The sequence below is a fragment of the Carex rostrata genome, chromosome 9, assembly GCF_964058835.1.
Source record: "Carex rostrata chromosome 9, lpCarRost1.2, whole genome shotgun sequence".
Classification (NCBI taxonomy): domain Eukaryota; kingdom Viridiplantae; phylum Streptophyta; class Magnoliopsida; order Poales; family Cyperaceae; genus Carex; species Carex rostrata.
In genome coordinates this window covers 6,485,165-6,495,205 of record NC_135926.1, presented here as the reverse complement: position 1 = coordinate 6,495,205, position 10,041 = coordinate 6,485,165, and positions in this window count along the sequence as shown.

Here is a 10,041-nt window from a genome sequence, read left to right as displayed (position 1 = left end):
CTATGTATCAGTTTATTTCAATGAGATTAGTTACTTTTGGTTATATAAAAATGATCCTATCTGAGCTGATGTTTGATCTTGTTATTAATGAATTACAACACCAAATTTAACTCACTCTCATGGAATGTGAGGGGTATGAATGACAAGGATAAGAGGATCGCAATTAGGCAAACAATTATTCTAGAGAGACCCGATATTGTGTGCTTCCAAGAAACCAAAATGCACACAATGACTGATGAAATTGTCAAAGAAACATGTGGTAGGAATTTTGACCAATCAAGAACTTTGGATGCTAATGGAACTAGAGGGGGAATCTTGATAGCATGGTCAAATCGAAAATTTGAAATAAAAGACTTTGTGTTGAAACAGTACACCATATCTATATTACTCCAATTCACTAACTCAACGGAAAAATTCTGGTACACAGGTGTATACGGACCTTCCGTGAGGACACACAGGGCTGAATTCTTTCAAGAATTGACCGAAATAAAACCTCAGAATAGGGACCCGTGGATACTGAGCGGAGACTTTAATGTCACGGCAAGTCAACAAGAGAGAAATAATCCACAATCGGATTGGAGAGGATCTTTGGCATTTTCAACTTTGCTAACAGACTTGGGCCTCCTCAACCTCACCATGAAAGGTAGACATTACACTTGGTCGAATGACCGAGACAACCCGGCAATGGCCAGGTTAGACATATTCTTAATCTCGACAGAATGGAACCAACAATTCACAAATTCACAACAAAGAGCATTACCAAATACCTCCTCTGACCACTGCCCGATAATATACACCGCCAGTACAAAATTCAGAAAAACTAATACCTTTCGGTTTGAGAATCTTTGGCTAAGATTTCAAGACCTGGATGAACTAATCTTGGAGGTATGGGAGGAATTGGGAATGGCACATACACCACAACAGCTTCACCAAAAATTTCAAATCACACAGAAACGAATCAAGGCATGGGCGGCTGCAAAGGTTGGTAACATCAAGAGTCAAATCAAGACCTGTAGGGAATATATTGGTTGGATAGATAAAATCAAAGAGCTGAGAAGACCAACCAACCTTGAGAAATTTATAGAAGGACTCATCAAAAAGAGATACAGCGACTTGGTAATTTTAGAAGAAGATCTATGGAAACAACGAGCAAAGTTGAGATGGAATTTAGAAGGAGATAGAAACATACACTACTTTCATGCCATGGCTTCCAAACACAAAAGGGAAAATGCTATACCACAAATAGAGATGAATGGTACAATGTACTCAGATCAGAAAACAAAGGGAGAAGCATTCTTCCAATATTACAAAGAACTTATGGGAAAGCAATCTCCACAGATCCCTCCAATTCATTGGCCAAACCTGTACACTCAACAGCACAACCTCAGTGACCTCACCCAACCAATCAAGATGGAGGAGATACATCAAGTAATCCAGTCATGGCCAAATAACAAGACCCCGGGCCCAGATGGGTTCACAGGAGAGTTCTATAAAAAATATATCTTGCTATTGGCACCGGATATACTAAGAGTCCTTACTCATGTAACTGAAAATAACTTGACGCTTTCACCGCTAAACTCATCACATGTGGTGCTCATACCGAAAAAAGAAAATGCCTCCAACCCACAAGATTACCGACCGATAAGCTTGATACATGGAATTCAGAGAATTTTCTCCAAAATACTGGCAAGACTTTGTTAGTTTGTAATAATCTAGAAGTCAATAATACGATAAATTAATCATAAAGCTTTGTTCATGAATTGAATGTTTATTTATATATCATTTTGTTGCCGTGAGTATTATTGCATTTATGGATCATTTCGAGTTCATGACTGAAATTGTGAAACTCCATAATATAGATGATATATACTCTTAATAGGTCACTGACCAAGGTAATTAGCAGGAACACTAATTACCGCTATAAGGTTAGTATGTGGATTAAAAGATGGTTAAGTTTTACAAACCACTTGACACGAGATGTCATTTTAATCACATAGATACATGTTCTAGGAACATGGTATTTGACAGACCCCGAATGAAACATTAAATAGAATTGTGTTCGTGTCATTAATGTTTTCATTCAGTGTCAAAGTTCTACAGTATGAGGTATTTATCGTTCCCACTAAGAAATATATATGAGTAAGTGTTATCTAACGCTGTCCGTAAAAAGCATCCATAACGGTAGCATTTCCATATGTATAACTTAGCTGAGGAAGTGATAGTCTGCCAAGAATACTACTTGTCCCTCGTATCTTTATACGAGCTATAGCATCACTGGGCCCCTTGGTAGAGTTAGATTATCTGCATGCGGTATAATTACAAGAGTAATTATATTTGATAATCTACTCAAGATCAAGAAAAGATACAGTTACCAAGGATGACACACATCTACCTTGAAACTGATATGATAGCTATGAGACAGAAGAACTGACACAAGTAAATTGTTTACTGGATCGTGATATTGTACAGTACAGCATCATCTGTGTAATTGGATGATCATGATGTGTTGCCAGATGCCGCTCATGATTACAGAAGTTAAAACAGTTTTAACTCTGTTTACCAACATAACACAGATCCTATTGGGTCACACCATATAGGAGATAATCGGAGAATCTTATTGATTAATTATAAATTGATTATAATTAATATTAAGATGGTTATAATTAATTATACGTGATATAATTAAATTATAAATGTCATATAAAATTGACAAACAGAAACAACGGTTAATTTATAAATGTACACGTTACGTTGTATAAAAGTTACCGAACAACAACCGAAACCGAACCGTGAGAAATATAATTGTTTAGAACAATTATATATATAATTTTGATTTAGATTTTAAATATTAATTATGGTTTTAATTTTAGGCTAACCTAGCAAATTAAAACTTTAATTAAAAATTGAAATCCAAAGATTCAAAATATAAATCAAATTCATTTGCATGTCGGCCGAATCAAATATATACATTTCTATATATATATTCAACATATATATATATATATATATATATATATATATATATATATATATATATTAAGTGTGGATGTCGGCAAAGAAAAAAAATAAATAAATAAAAAGAATGCATGTCGGCAATAGTAGCAAAAATGAATTTGATTTTGTCATTTGATTAGAACCGCCATTCTAATGGCAAATTTTTATAATTAGGCCAAATGCCAAGGGCATTTTGGTCATTTGCAAAACCACCACATTTGCCTATAAATAGAAGGGTAGGGGTAGAGAGAAAATTACTAATTCACATATATCGTATCTGATCTGTCTGATCGATTCGAGTTTCTATTTTCTCTCTTTCTCGGTTTCGGTGAATAGTGTTTCTGCAGAATTCCACGGTTTACGGTATTTCTGGCAGAAGAAATAAATCGCTCTCCGGTTAGTCCTGGTGGATAACCAATAGAGGTATCACACGTGTGATACTGCGAGTCGATTCCATCCCTGGTGAGGCTCTACTCGCTCGGTCTGCATTCCAACTGAGATTTGGAATCAAGGTATAAATTGTTATATTAATCTATTTAATTTGTAAATACATTTAATGCTTTAGAAAATCAATTATGGAGTAGATCTGTAAATGAATTAAATGAGGTTTTGATGCCGAAGGAATACTGAAGGTGGACCGCCTTGAAAGGTTTCCTGACATACCTCGTTTAATTTTTAGCTTAACTTAACCGTAAAATTTTTGTTTTACACACTTCCGCTGTTAAGCTAAACTAATGGGTTTGAACCGTTCCACAAAACCCAACAGACTTCAGCCGAGAATAGCAGAGCTAGTTGATACATCACAGACGGGATTCGTCAAAGATAGACAAATTACAGAAGGATTCATATATGCCCAACATATCCTGCACCACACATATCAACAAAACATACCTTTGGCAATATTCAAAGCTGACATAAGCAAGGCGTTTGACACCATAAGTTGGGAATACATGCTCAAAATTATGCAAAATCTGAATTTCCCGAGTACATGGCTGATTTGGATAAAAAACCTTGTACTTTCGGGCACTTCACAGATTCTCATAAATGGCTTACTAGGGAAAAAGCTAATACTCAAACGAGGAGTGCGACAAGGAGATCTGATTTCACTGTACCTTTTCATCATATCCATGGATTTCATAAGTAGGTGGTTCCAAAGATTGAGAGATATTGGGGCCATCACCTTACCATTTCCAGGTATGAAACCTTGTTTACTTTATGCGGATGATGCATTATTTTTTCTCAAACCAGACTTGAGACACATACAGATATTGAAAATTTCTTTCACCGCATTCCACCAAATATCGGGTCTGGAGGTCAACTTCCAAAAATCTGAATTGCTACTCTCGAGAGGAACACAACAGCTAGGCCAACAGTTAGCTGCAAGCATGGGATGTAACCTAGGGCATTTCCCCTTCACCTACCTTGGATTACCACTCTCAAACAAAAGGGTAAACAAGACAGCTTTCTTGCCACTTGTCGGAAAATTCAACACAAGACTTACTGGATGGTCAGCAAAGTTCCTTTCAATCGCGGGACGGCTAACTCTACTAAACTCGGTCTTGTCAGCTTTACCAACCTACTACATGGCATGTTTTAGATTGCCTAAAGGAACAATAAACCAAATAGATAAGATAAGAAGGCACTTCCTATGGCATGGAGTAACACAAAATCAAAGTAAATTGAATTTGGCGAATTGGAACCTGGTGTGTACACCGAAAAAACTAGGAGGCTTGGGCGTCAAAGACCTACATGTATTCAATCAAGCAATGCTTATTAAATGGTGCTGGCAATGGGCAACAAATGACTCCAAACTGTGGAAATCAATTTTTCAGGCAACAAGTAACATGGATCAACTAATACCGGTATCAGATTTCTCCTCACAAACTCTCAAAGAAGCATCAGCTTTCTTCAAAATCTCGGTGCAAATGCAGCCCCATAATGGAACCAGAGTTCAGTTCTGGCAATATGATTGGGGAAGAGGGGTGCTCAAATTCAGATTTGAAATACTCTACACATACACATTGAATGAAAACGTCACGCTGGCGGAGATGTCACAAATGATACAAACGCAACAACTGTTCAGATCTACTCTATCACAAGAGGCACAAGAACAACTACAAATGTTGCAATAGGTCATGGAAACAAACCCGATAACTCTAACATCTGAACCCGACAACGTACTATGGAAATGGGACCAAAATGGAAAATTCTCAGTCAAGTCAGCCTACTGGAGCATCAAAAACGGACCGCTGTTTAAATCAAAACTGCAAGGGATCTGGAAACTCAAAGTACCTCCTAGAATAATTGTATTTGCATGGTTGATGTGTCTCAATAGGTTACTTACAATAGATAACTTGAAGAAGAGGGGTTGGGCACTAGTTAACAGGTGTGAGATGTGCAAGAGAGAATCTGAGACGGTGCGACACTTATTCAATTCATGTCAAACCAGCCTTGCGATATATCGGCAAGCAGCGGTGGCAATTGGACTGGTACAAGGAATACCGGTACACACACAGGCGCTATTACAACACACATACGCTAGGAAAACAAAGGAGGTGATGATAATATCAAGGTTTGTGGTGTGGCGGGAAAGATGTAGTCGCATATTCAGAGGAACCTGCAAGGATATCACAGAACTGGCAAACGAGATTCAACAAGAATACAACACGGCAGTGCTTACGGCAAGAAGGTTAACACAACAGGCGCGAGCACAATGAAACCAGATAGACATACGGAACTTCTTCCTAATTTTTGTCTGCATTTTTACTTATTTATTATCTGTCTTTCACATTCACTTTCTTTCACATTTTAGGCTCAAATTTCTGAGCCGACCTTAGCTTTTACTTTAATTAGGTTCAAAACTCTTGTAACCTACTTTGATTCAATTAAAGGAGGGCTTGACCCTCGTTTCTGTCTCAAAAAAAAACTCTTATCTGCACATGGCTAAAAATAGTACATAATAACGGGATCATAAAAGTATATATTAAAAGATATCATAAATCAGTTGTGTAAAACAAAGGTACAAAAGAAACAAAGAGAGTTTTTTGCAGTTTAACTCATATTCATCATATTTAAATATTTCATTAAAATGAATGTATTTCTGAATAAATGTCTCAGGAAGTGTTCTGCTGCCTATATGTATTTCTGAATTCATGATTTTCATTTCTGTCAGCCACCCCTCAATAAATTAACATATTAAGATTTTTATTTTATTAATAAAAGAAACTCAATATAGATGAATAACATAAATAATGAAAATTTTGAAAATTATTAAAAATAAAAATCTGTATTTTTTTAAACAAATCATCCAACAACTACTTTCAAATAGAGTTATAAAACTCATAAATCTCCATATAGTGAAGCCACAAAATCAAATCAATTTTATTATACATCGTAGAGTTTGCTGAGATAAATTTATATTTCACTGGTGCAATTTTAACAGCTCAACAGATGCCTGAACACAATGCTACTCAGACAAAGAATCCGTATCCTCGTAGGTACCTGACTCAACACAATTGAAACGGACAGTTTATATTTACTTTCAGCCGGTGCTTGCTCGAGATGGCGCAGGGGGCAGTATTATTTGTACTTTGAGATTCGCGTCAAGTTGAAAAGAACAATTTCGGACCATCCGATTCAATTGTACTCAATCTGGTAACATGAGGGGATGTGAATTCCTCAAATAAAAGTGCCCCAGCAACATAAAAGATTCAATTTCGCTGCATAAAAGGGAACTTAATCAGAGCCTCTGTGGCGATAATTTTTTTTGAGAAACAACTAGCCCGGCCCTATTTCATTAACCGGTTACAGGTGTTTGAGTTTCTGAGTAGAAACGGTATCTGTGGCGATAATGAATTGTGGATTTGACTTTTCTACCCAAGTACAAACAGAACGTCAAAGTGTCGAACAGTCCAAGCAACATATATATACAAATGTTGGTACTTGGTTGAATCTTAATTAATGATATTTGAAGCATGTTAAGCTCTAGCCCAATCGGAGCACGGCATATATGTTGCCTCTTCCCAGTCCAGTCTGGTGTGTTCATATACGAACGATTGTTAGATGATGAGAAGTGGGTACCACTTTTGACTGCTCGTTGTGTCCGAACCAGCCTCTAATTGGAGTTTGTGAAACTGCATCGATCCATCTATCATCAGTGCGGTTTCCATTTATTTTTCGAACAAAAAAAATCAACCATTTCTCTTCATATACATCAAAGTGTCCAAGCAACATATACACATGTTGGTACTTGTTTGACTCGTAATTAATTATATTTTGCAGTTTGTTAAGCTCTAGCCCAATCAGAGCACGCCATGCTTTCCTCTTTACTGTCCAGTCTAGTGCGTTTATATAAACTCGTTATAGTGGTACAACTTTTAATTGACTGCTAGTCTGCCGCCTATATATTATATAGACTTACATTCCAATGGTTGGTCTAATTCTAATGTACGTTTTAGTTAAAACAGTATCAATAGCTTAAGTACCACGTACGCGTAATTAACTTTTATTAGTACATAAAATATGACTATACACACGACATATTATACACATGCACAAAAAAAAAAATGTACATTAACAATGTGTAATAATGGAAGAAAATGCTTGTGCGAAAAGAGTTCATGATATACCCCATGTTTGATTGTGGCCTAAAGCTAAAGGGGTCTAAATTGGTTATTCCAACTTAGACCGGTCTAAATTATTCATGTTTGGTTGAGGCTTAAAGTTTAATCATAGCTTAAAATATTCCTTATTTAGTTAAAGTTGGTGGAGAACTAAAGTTTTGAAAGCCAAAATTGATTAATTATTTATAATAAGATACTAATTATATAATATTAATATATTAATAATAATTGTAATATATTATATATTATTATAAAATTTATTTAATATATTAATAATATAAATTATTAATTATATATTAATAATAATTATTAATTATATATTAATAATAAAATACTAATTATGTAATTATAAATTTTACATATTTTTTGGAATTTTTTTACTATTTATTAAGCCACTTTGAAAATCTGAAAATCCGGGTGAACAGTAAAAATTTCTGGACCACCGGATCGGTGATTTTCAAAGTAGCTTAATAAGTAGTAAAAAAAATTCCAAAAAATGTAAAATTTGGTATCCAAGCACATTTCAATATGGAGATCATGTTGAGTGGTTCGGATCAACGTTTTGAACTTTAAAATCGCAAAATATGAGTGTGAAGTAAAATAGTCGCTTTACTTCGCAACTCACTATAGCCCATCCCTCTCTCTCTTTTTCTATATGTGTGTGTATTTCAAATTACGCTAATTTGAAATTATTGTTTGCTTTATTCTAACCTCATGTTTACATTATTCTAAATTTAGGAATTGTCAATAGCAGTTTGCCTCTAGAACATCCAATATTTAATTACATGAGGGGCGTTGCTGTTTTTATTTGTTCATACTCATTTTTTCAAATGAGAACTTGGATCCTAAAGAATTCGCCAAAATTGAAGAGGCTTACAATACTTCAATATGAGAACTGTGTAAGTTTTTTTTTTCCAGAAAGTACTAATTTTCTCATTCCTAGTATTTTTAATTGCATGGTCAAGTGGAGATCTCATTAGTTATTAATTGGTTAGTGGTTGCAGTAATGTTATGTGCATGAAGATGTCTTATGTGATTTTTCAAGACAACGAATCCCGCTGGTTGTAGTATCTCTAAACAGAAATCTCGAGATGGTTGAGATTAAATAATGGACAATCTAATCTCTTGATAAGGATTTTGGAACAAAAACTTGTACTCATTACAAGTGAAGTGTGAAAGTTTAGGAAGTATAGAGTACAATCGTTCAATTGTTTAATTGGGTTATAGAGCACACTTAAAAGCTCGACATCCCTAGATATAGGGAGTTGGATTGGAGAGTTGTAGAACCGATTTTTTTATTTATATCCAAAAAATATATAAATTTAAAAAACTAACCAAACCTCTTGTTTATTTCGAAAACTACCCAAACCGGAAAAAAAAATTCCGGTTTCAATACCAATTTCCGGAAATTGGATCCTAAATCCGGAATAATTTTTTCCGGATTTAGGATTTATTTTTTTCTTTTTTTTTTTCTAAATCCGGAATAATTTTTTTCGGATTTAGAATTTTTTTTTTTTAGGAAATTTTTTTTCATTTTTCAGTTTTTATTTATAATTTATTTATTTTTTGTATTGAAGTATTACAAATATTTAATATATTTTTTAAAAATAGATGGAATACTATATAATTTGATTTATTCGAAAGACTGCTACAAATAATCCGGATCAACATTTTTCATGCCGGATTTTTTACGGCCGTAAGAAAAAATAATATAATATAATATAATATATATGTTAAAAATTTTATTCGACCCGAACCGTTCAACAAAAATTTTTATTCGATCCTAACCGTTCAAAAAACACTGATTTTCTACCCATCTTAAAAAATTATAAAAAAATTTCAAAAATTATAAAATTTCATCCCTAACCATATTTTAATATGGATATCATGTTGAACGGTTCGGATCAACAATTTAGACTTTGAATAAGAAGAAAATTAAGATATAAAATATGAGGTATGATGAGGTATAAAAAAAATGAGGCATTGGAACCCTCGTTTAGTGCTTCAAAAATTCAGTTTAAGTTTTCGTTTAACGGTAGGCATTCAACAGTCGGTATTTTTAAAGTTTTCAAAGTCCAAACAGTCGATCCAAATCATTCAACATGATGGATATTTTAAAATGTGCTTGCAGATCAAATTTTACATTTTTCTAAAAAATTTTACTATTTATTAAGATGGGTACAAAAATTCAATGGTCTGAATATAGCGATTTTGTTAAATACTTAATAAATAGTAAAAAAATTCAAAAAAATATAAAATTTGATATGCAAGCACATTTTAACATATATATTATATTATATATAAATATATATACATATATTATATTATATATGAGGAGGGATCAAGTTACAACAATTTTTGAGTTACAACAAGTTACAACAAGCATTTTTTACATTTTCAAAATCCAAATCGTCGATCCAAACCG